This window comes from Hibiscus syriacus, unplaced genomic scaffold (assembly GCF_006381635.1).
Source record: "Hibiscus syriacus cultivar Baekdansim isolate YM2019G1 unplaced genomic scaffold, ASM638163v2 tig00008576_pilon, whole genome shotgun sequence".
Lineage (NCBI taxonomy): Eukaryota > Viridiplantae > Streptophyta > Magnoliopsida > Malvales > Malvaceae > Hibiscus > Hibiscus syriacus.
This window is the reverse complement of record NW_024062167.1, coordinates 34,651-43,651: the sequence shown is the minus strand read 5'-3', so window position 1 is coordinate 43,651 and position 9,001 is coordinate 34,651.

Sequence of the window (9,001 nt, the reverse complement as noted above, 5' to 3'; positions counted from 1 at the left end):
TATTAAATGTGTTTAATTATTAGATATGATTGGTAACTTTAGAATTCTTTATTTTAGTCACCCATTAAACCTTTAAATAGATCCTTTAGATTTTAATTTCTTTTAGATTAGTTGCTAATTAGAAGTAACCATTAAAACCCTTAAATTTTTAGACATTTAGATTTAGTCACTCTTTAGAACTTGACTCTTAATTAGGTCCTTTAATTATAGAATTCTTTTAATTTAGTTCTTAACTTTAACTTAAGTTTAGAATTAAACTTTAGGTTTAGAACTTCATTAATTAGGTCATTAGATTAAATTTATAAATTAGATCAAAGACCCTAAGATTAGGTTCTTTAGCATTAATCACTAATTTAGAATAATTTTGATCTTTATACGTCTAACTACTTCTAATTTAGTCCAAATACTTTTAAATTTTTTAGAAACTCATTAAAATAACATAATTGAGATTAATTCAAAATATTTTTTTCTAATATTGAAAAGAACGCTCCTAAAATAACTGAATATTCAATTTTAATATTAGTAAATAAATATTTTTAGTGGTGGCTTAAAATTAAATTAGGTCCCATTAATTAATGAATAATTATCAACTCATTCTTCCCCAATGACTTGATTAATTGTTTAATCCCTAGTTTTTAGGGTCTTTATTATTTGTTTTCTTTTTAAAAAAACTTTTAAATGACATTCTTTTAAACATTTTTAATTAAATCATAATAAATGATTTGCTTAACATAATTGGGGAGTCACTTTCTTCGCTAATTAAAATTAAATAAATTGTGTCATATTTATCCCTAATTTTCTAAAAGATGTAGAAAATGCTAATATTATTTCAAATAAAACATAAGAAATAATTCTCTTAATATAACTAGGAAGTTATTTTCTTCATTAATTGGAAGTAATAATAGACATTTTTTAGATTTTTTTAAATTTTCTTAGAAATTCGAATAAATTTTATATATGTTCCGATAAAATCATAAGAAATAATTCTCTTAACATAACTAGATAGTTACTTTCTTCTTTAATCGGAAATAAATAATAATAATAATAATAATTTTCCTAAAATTCCTTTTAAAATATTTTTGAGAATCAAAGGATTACATATTCAAATTCTTCAATTTCTAATAGTAGGGAGAACAATATAATTGACGGTACTGATTTCGGGCACTACGGGGTGCTAATTCTTCCCCAAGCGTAATCGACTCCCGGACCCAGAATCTCTTAAAACACTGATCACTTGCGTTTTTTTTTTTTTAATTTTTTACTAAAATTATTTAAAAAGATGATTTCTTAGGTATTTGGCTTACCTAATCCCAAAGGTCGATGGTGACTTTAACCTTTTACAAATGTTTTAATTTCCATCAAATACATGACTCCCAAATTCTCGCTGAGCAAAAAGAGTCGTCATAACACAACTGTTACAAGTTTGTATTAATATTTCATGCACTAGATGACCAAGACGATCATTTCATATCTTATAATTGGTTGACGTACTAGATGTTGTGCATGCTGCAGGTAGAGTAACACTATTAATAGAAGACTAAAAATCAAATGTATAAAGACCATCTACTTCTCTTCATTCCAGAAAAACTTCTTCAGACTTCTTATCTTGAACCACACATCATCTGACATGAAATTCCAGAACGACTCCATTGTGTCTAGCAAACTTAGACACATAAAGAATTTTCTTAGTAATATGGGGAACATGTAACATGTTATTCAAATTCAATGTGCGAGAGGTTGTATGCAAGGTAGAGTGCCTAACTTTGGTAATGACTATACCTTTTCCATCACCTATTAGAAGCTTACCATGACCTAAGTGTTCAACAATGTTAACTGTATCCGCAGGATCAACAGTTATATGTGAGTACCCCCAAAATCGATGAACCACTTTCCTTACTCATCAAAAATACATATATGACTAATAATGTGACTAGCAACTCGGGCTTGAGCATAGTTGTGAGAGCCACATACACAGTCATAAGAGGTAATGTTGGCATTATAGTTGGGTTGGTTGGCAGAGGATGTCGTGTAGAAAAATAAAATAGTCACAAAAGACTATTGCCAAATAAAACTGGAAAAACTAAGAAGAAACAATGGACTTTAGATGACAGAACTTACTGCTTTATTCAATACTTAGAATTTAACAAACATAGGCCTATATATAGGCTTGACAACACAAAAAACTAACAAAAAAGTGCACCACTATTGCATGTAAATAATAAGAAATCATAAAAACAAGGAACAACACGACAATCAATAGTAAAAATAGAAGGATGACTTTGAATCATTCTCCAACACTCCTCCTTGATTCAAAGATGCAAACACCAAGTTGTAGTCTGAAGTAAGCATGTTTTTTTAGGGAGAGACTTTGTTAGTATATCTGTCATTTGCTCATTTATATTGCAACATTTAAGAATAATTGGTCCATCAGACACAAGATCACGAATGAAGTGTACCCAAATATCTATATACTTTGTTCTTCCATGAAATGATATATTTTTGGACATTGAAATCGTTGTTTGATTGTCACAGTAGATCACAGTTGCTTCCTTATGCTTCATACTGATATCATCTAAGATCCTTCTTAACCATAGGGATTGACAAGCTGATGAAGTTCCAGTTGTATATTCAACTTTCGATGAAGACAAAGTTGTCGTTATTTTTTAGAACTCCAACAAATATCACATGATTCAAAGCCAAAGACATAACCTGGCGTACTTCTTCTATCCTCCAAACATCCAGGCCAATCACTATTTGTATAACCACTCAAATTGAACTTTGAAATATTATCATACAATAGCCCAAAATCAAGAGTTCTGACAATATACTGTAAGACTTTTTTTACAGCGCCAAAATGATGCCTTGATGGATAGTGTATGAACCTCGAAATAACTCTAACAAAAAAATAAATGTTCGACCGCGTATTAGTTAAGTAAATCAAGCCTCCAACTAGACTTCTAAAGCTCCTTGCATCTCTTGCTTCAGTACCATCATCATTCTTCAACTTTTCATTCAAATTCATAGGTGTTGCTGCAGTTTTGTACCCCGTCATATTGAATTTTTTAAATAAATCAATAATATATTTCATTTACGATACAAAGATTCCATCTTCAACCTACTTCACCTCAAGTCTAAGAAAAAATTGCAATGCTCCAAGATTTGTCATTTCAAATTCCTTTTTCATACAAGCTTTGAATTCATTTATAAGGCTTGAGGAACCCATGTAAATTATATCATCAACATAAAGGCAAATATTGAGAAAATCATGGGTACCTTGCTATTTAAAATAAAGATTGGCTCATACTTGCTTCTATCAAAACCATTTTTGAGAAAATATGCATCGATTTTGTTGTACCATGCGCACGAAGCTTGTTTCAGTTCATAGAGAGTTTTTCATAGTTTGTACACTTTTTCTTCTTTACCTTTGATCGTGAATTCGTCAAGTTGAATAACATAGACCTCCTCTTGTAAATCACTATTCAGAAAAGCCAACTTAACATTGAACTGATACACTACCTTTTTTAAATGTGCAACCAACACCAAAAACAATTTTGATGGTTTCAAACTGTGCAACCGAATAGAAAGTATCATTAAAATCTACACCTGGTTTTTGTGAATATCCTTTCGCCACTAGACGTGCTTTGTGCTTTTGAATGTTTCCATCTGTGTCAAACTTGGTTCTAAAGACCTATTTGACACCAACGACTTTTTTGTCTTTAGGAAGATCTACAAGCTCCCATGTCTTATTACGTTGTATTGATGCAATTTCTTCTTTCATTGCAACTTGCCATTCCTCTTTGTCTGCTACTTCTTAAAAAGTTTTAGGATCAACAACAAACAAGGCCTGGGTAGACGCATAAATCTCCGCCAAAGTTTTGAATTTCTTTAGAGGAGTCTCATCATCGGAGGAACTGCTACTATTTGAAGATACCCTTGATGAAGTTGGAGGGAACGACAAATTTGGAGAAGGGGGTTGTAACACTTCAATCTGTGGTGATACTTCTTTACTTGTAATTTCATTGAAAATCACATTTTTATTAATTATTATCTTGCCATCAATAGGACAATACAACTTGCAAGCTTTGAACTCAGAAAAATAATTAACAAAAATGCATTTTGTTGATTTTTCATCAAGTTTGTTGCGTTTATGTGAGTTAACTAAAGTATAAGCAACACAACCAAACACCTTTAAGTGGCTTACCCAAGGTATTTTTTCGTACCAAGCCTCATATGGAGTTTAATTGAGAACAATCGTTGATGGTGACAATTCAGTAAGTAGACTGTAGTTGCAACAGGTTATGCCCATAATTGATTCGGAAGTCCTTTAGCTTTCAACATGCTTCTTGCCATTCCTACAACCGTTCGATTATTCCGTTCAACAACACCGTTCTACTCTGGAGTGTATGGATCAGTCAACTCTCTTCTCAGGCGATGTTCTTCATATAAAATATTAAACTCATGCAATACAAACTCACCACCTCTATCTGTACGCAGAGCCTTGATGCAACTTCCAGTTTGCTTCTCCACAAGTGCCTTGAATCTTTTGAATTTTTCAAATGTTTCTTACTTGAACTGTAAGAAGTAAACCCAATTCATCCAGCTACAATCATCTATAAATAATAAAAAATATCTACTCCCACTAAATGATTGTGTTTTCATAGGACCAACCACATCAGCATGTACAAGTTCAAGGCACCTTATTACCCTTCTAGACTTCCCCACAATAAATGGCTTTTTACATTTTTTTCCATATATGCACCCTTCACATGTATCTAAAGACTCAATTTTAAGCAATCCATCAACCATTTTCTTTTGACACAATAATTTCAAACCTTTAACATTTAAATTCCCATACCTCAAATGCCATAATCTTGTCTCTCTGGTTTCTTTGATAGCAAGTGCATAGTTTTGAACATCAGAAATAACAAGTGGGAATAACTTGTTTGATGTCATGCGAACTTAAACTATAGTTTTATCTAATTTTTTTTATCTTTGATCACACATGAGGCATCATCGAACATGATAGAATATCTAGTAGCCATGAATTGCCCTGTACTCAACAGATTTTGTGACAGACTTGGAATGAAATAAACATCGTAGAGAAGTTTTACATTACCAGAACTGTTTTTGACTGCTACATTGCCCTTCCCTTCCCTTCCACTTGAAATTTCTTGTTGTCTCCAAGTGTTATTTTTTGTTTGAAGGTTCATCAATCTTGTTGAACAATAACTTCACACCAGTCATATGATTCAAGCACCCACTGTCTAGAAACCAAATGTTGCTATGGCTTACTGCATTTTCTTAATACGCCATGAACAATTTGATCTCATCATCTCCTTGATCTACATAACATGCTTGTTCCTGCTTTGATATTCTTTAGCAATATGCCTTCACATGCCCAAACTTTTTACAATAAAAGCATTGGATAAACCTTTTGTTGTCTCGTTGTTGTGTTTGATTTTGGTATCCATCGCTTCGACCTCATCCTCTGCCACGACCTCCTCGCCCACGAGATCCAACTTGACCTCGCCATTTTTGTTTATTTTTTTGGAATAATGACTCCCATTCCACATGAAAAGCCTTATCCTTGGTCTTTTCTTTTGTTATGTTCAGCCTCACCTCATGGGACTGCAATGATCCCATCAACTCATCAAATGTGAATGTCTCCAGGTCTTTGGATTCTTCTATGGCAGCCACTACATGATCAAACTTAGGAGTGAGACTCCTTAGAATTTTTTGCAACAATCGTTAGATCATTAATATATTCCCCATAAGGCCACATTTTGTTGACAATTTCAGTAACTCTGGATAAAAAAATCATGCACATACTCTCCACCTTTCATCTATAAGTTTTCAAAATCTCGACAAAATGATTGAAGTTTTACAAGATTCCCTCAAAGAAGCCTTGAAAATGTTGTTTACAAGATTCCCCAAGCTTCTTTTGTTGTATTTGTTGCAACAATTTTCAAAAAATGGTCTCATGAACGGTTTGATGGATAAAAAATAATGCCTTTGAGTCATTCTTCTTATTTTCTCTCAATCTCGTCTCTTCATCTGGTTCGATATAGCCATTTTCAACTAAGTCCCAAATATACTGAGACTTGAACAAGGTCTTCATCTTGATGCTCCAAAACTCATAGCTTTCTTCGTTGAAATATGAAATCAATATTTGAGGTACATTCACGACATTGTCGTTAGTCGCCATTTGTTACACGTCCAGCTACAAATTAACCTGGCTTTGATACAAAAAAATGTAGAAAAATAAAATAGTCACAAAAGACTATTGCCAAATAAAACTGGAAAAACTAAGAAGAAACAATGAACTTTATATAACATAACTTACTACTTTATTCAATACTTAGAATGAAACAAACATAAACCTATATATAGGCTTAACAACACAACAAACTAACAAAAAAGTGCACCACTATTGCACGTAAATAACAAGAAAATTAGAAAAACAATAAAAAACACAACAATTGATACTAAAAATAGAAGGATGACTTTGAATCATTCTCCAACATGTCGTACCTCTTGGACACATTCCATCACTTCCAGAAGACGCCCCGAAGAACGTTTTGTCAAATCGATAATGACACATATCAACCAGCTGCCCATTCTTTCCACACTACTGGCATGAAACTAAGTACAACCTCACCTGTGTCGTCCTTGATACCCTTGAGACTGACCACCTCTCGAGTTGGAAACCTAAATTGTTGCAGAACTGGAAGAACCCGTGAGAGAAGATTGTGCAACATTGGCACCAATACTCAAGCCAATGAATTGATAAAAACTCTTCTGATGTAACTCATCATCAAGAAGAATGGAGATAACACCATCAAGGGTTATGGGTTCTCGACTAATCGTGATGACAGTGTCAAACGCTCGATATTCAACAGGCAGACCGCTTAGAATGGTGATAATTTGCTCCTGATCAGAAATAGGACTGCCACAAGCAGCTAATGCATCACTAATTTATTTTATCTAGGAGATGCACGAGCGCATGCTTAGTTCACCTTTCTTCATTTGATTTAAGTGGTAATGGAGATTCATCATCGTGGTAGTGGATTTATTGGAGAAGAACTTGTTGACTTCGACCCCGATTTCAGTTGTAGATTCGACACCAACCAGTTGAGGAAGGAGTTGAGGACTCAAAGTGGATAGAAGTCAAGATGTGAGAGTGTTATCTTGAACGATACAGACTTCATAGTCGTCCTTCTGCACTGTATCACCATTCTCAAGGATCATCGTTTGCAACGGTTGTTGAACTGACTCAATGAACAACTTCTCCAACCGATGACTCTGTGTGGCTAAACTCATCCAACATGATGCTCATTTTCTTGTTGGTAAAGATCTTTTGAGGAACCACCGCAGATCTACCAGATTCGGTAGAACCACCACTAGAGGACATGACACTGACCATGATGAAGAAGAATTTAGCACAAACGGAAGTGACAAGAAGATCCATAACCTTACTGATACCATGTTGAAATACTTTTAGAGTTTACTGAATATGAGCATGAGGGAGATGAAAGATTAACAAAGGCTCAAAGGAAATTCATATGTTTAGATATACAGGGATGACACCCTTATATAGTTAATAACACACTCATAAAATGTGAATGACCATGCAACAAACCCTAACAACTCTGATGACAACGCATTAGATTCTTCTAACAAACCATTAGATTCTTCTAACAAACCATTACCAGCTCAGTAAATCTATTATTGCTAATAACTCTTTTCTTCATGGTCTAACACCTATTGTGGGGACTTGCATGCTGAGAATCCAAGAGAGATGTTGTTTTATATCTTTTACATGTTCCTTAATTTGGGACCAATAGCTTACCTCATCGGGAACATGACTAACCTGGTAAATCACTAAATAAGTCAGACCATGTAAGTTGACCTTACAACTTTCAAGCTGTTAGAACTAATCATTAAACTCCCATGACACGGAGAACTAAATATATAAAATATGTTCTAAAGGGACCATAAAAAAGTGTCATAATAAACAAAACTAGAAATAACACCCAACAACTGTAGAAACGTTCATTATTTCAAGATAATTCTGAATGATAAATTCAAGGTAAAGAAACTAGCTTAAAGGAATGACATCTTGAATCAAGCATAAATGCTCAATCTTTTGTAGGAGCTGATTTGAGCATGACAAACCATTCAACGATGTTTATTTTTGACAAGGAACCTTCTTTTTTATGCTACAGAGGGATATAGTTAGAGCCCTTTTAGAATTCGCGACACGAAAATCAATTGTCACCCAACATACGAGATCAAACACTACAACAAAACTGTTTTACAACGGCGTTTTGAGAGCAAACGCCACTAAATTTAAACATATAGCGGCGTTTATGTTCCAAATGCCATAAAATGGTAACTTTAGCGGCGTTTTTATTCAAAACGATGCAAGAGAGCAGTACTTTAGCGACGTTTGTATAAAAATACCACAATATGTTTCAACTATAGTAGCGTTTTTTCAAAAAACAACGCAATAGGTTTTGACTATAGTGGCATTTTTTCAACAAACACCGCAAAAGAGTAGTACTTTAGTGGCGTTTTTATAGTTTCAACTATAGTGGCGTTTGTTATAAAAAAACACCGAAAAAACACATGCAATAGTGGCATTTTTTTAAAAACGATGCCAAAGGATCAATATATGCTCTACCCTTTTCTCCTGCCCGATCCCTAAAATCATTTCAACTATTCTTCCCTAAAAGCTTCTTCTATGGTAGTATACTGGGCCTCTCACGATTCCAAGCGACGTCGTCTTCTGTCTCTCCTGACAATAAAATTGGGCCTCTCACCGACGAACTATAACACGATTGCACGGTTTTATCCATTCTCTCACTACTGAACTTTTTTCATTTTTCTAAATGTAGGTATTCTGAAAATGGGAAAAACCAAGAAAGCTAACGTATTTGAGAAAAATAATGGCTTTCGAATAGGAAAACCCAAAAAATCCCGCTGTCATTTTCATTTTTGT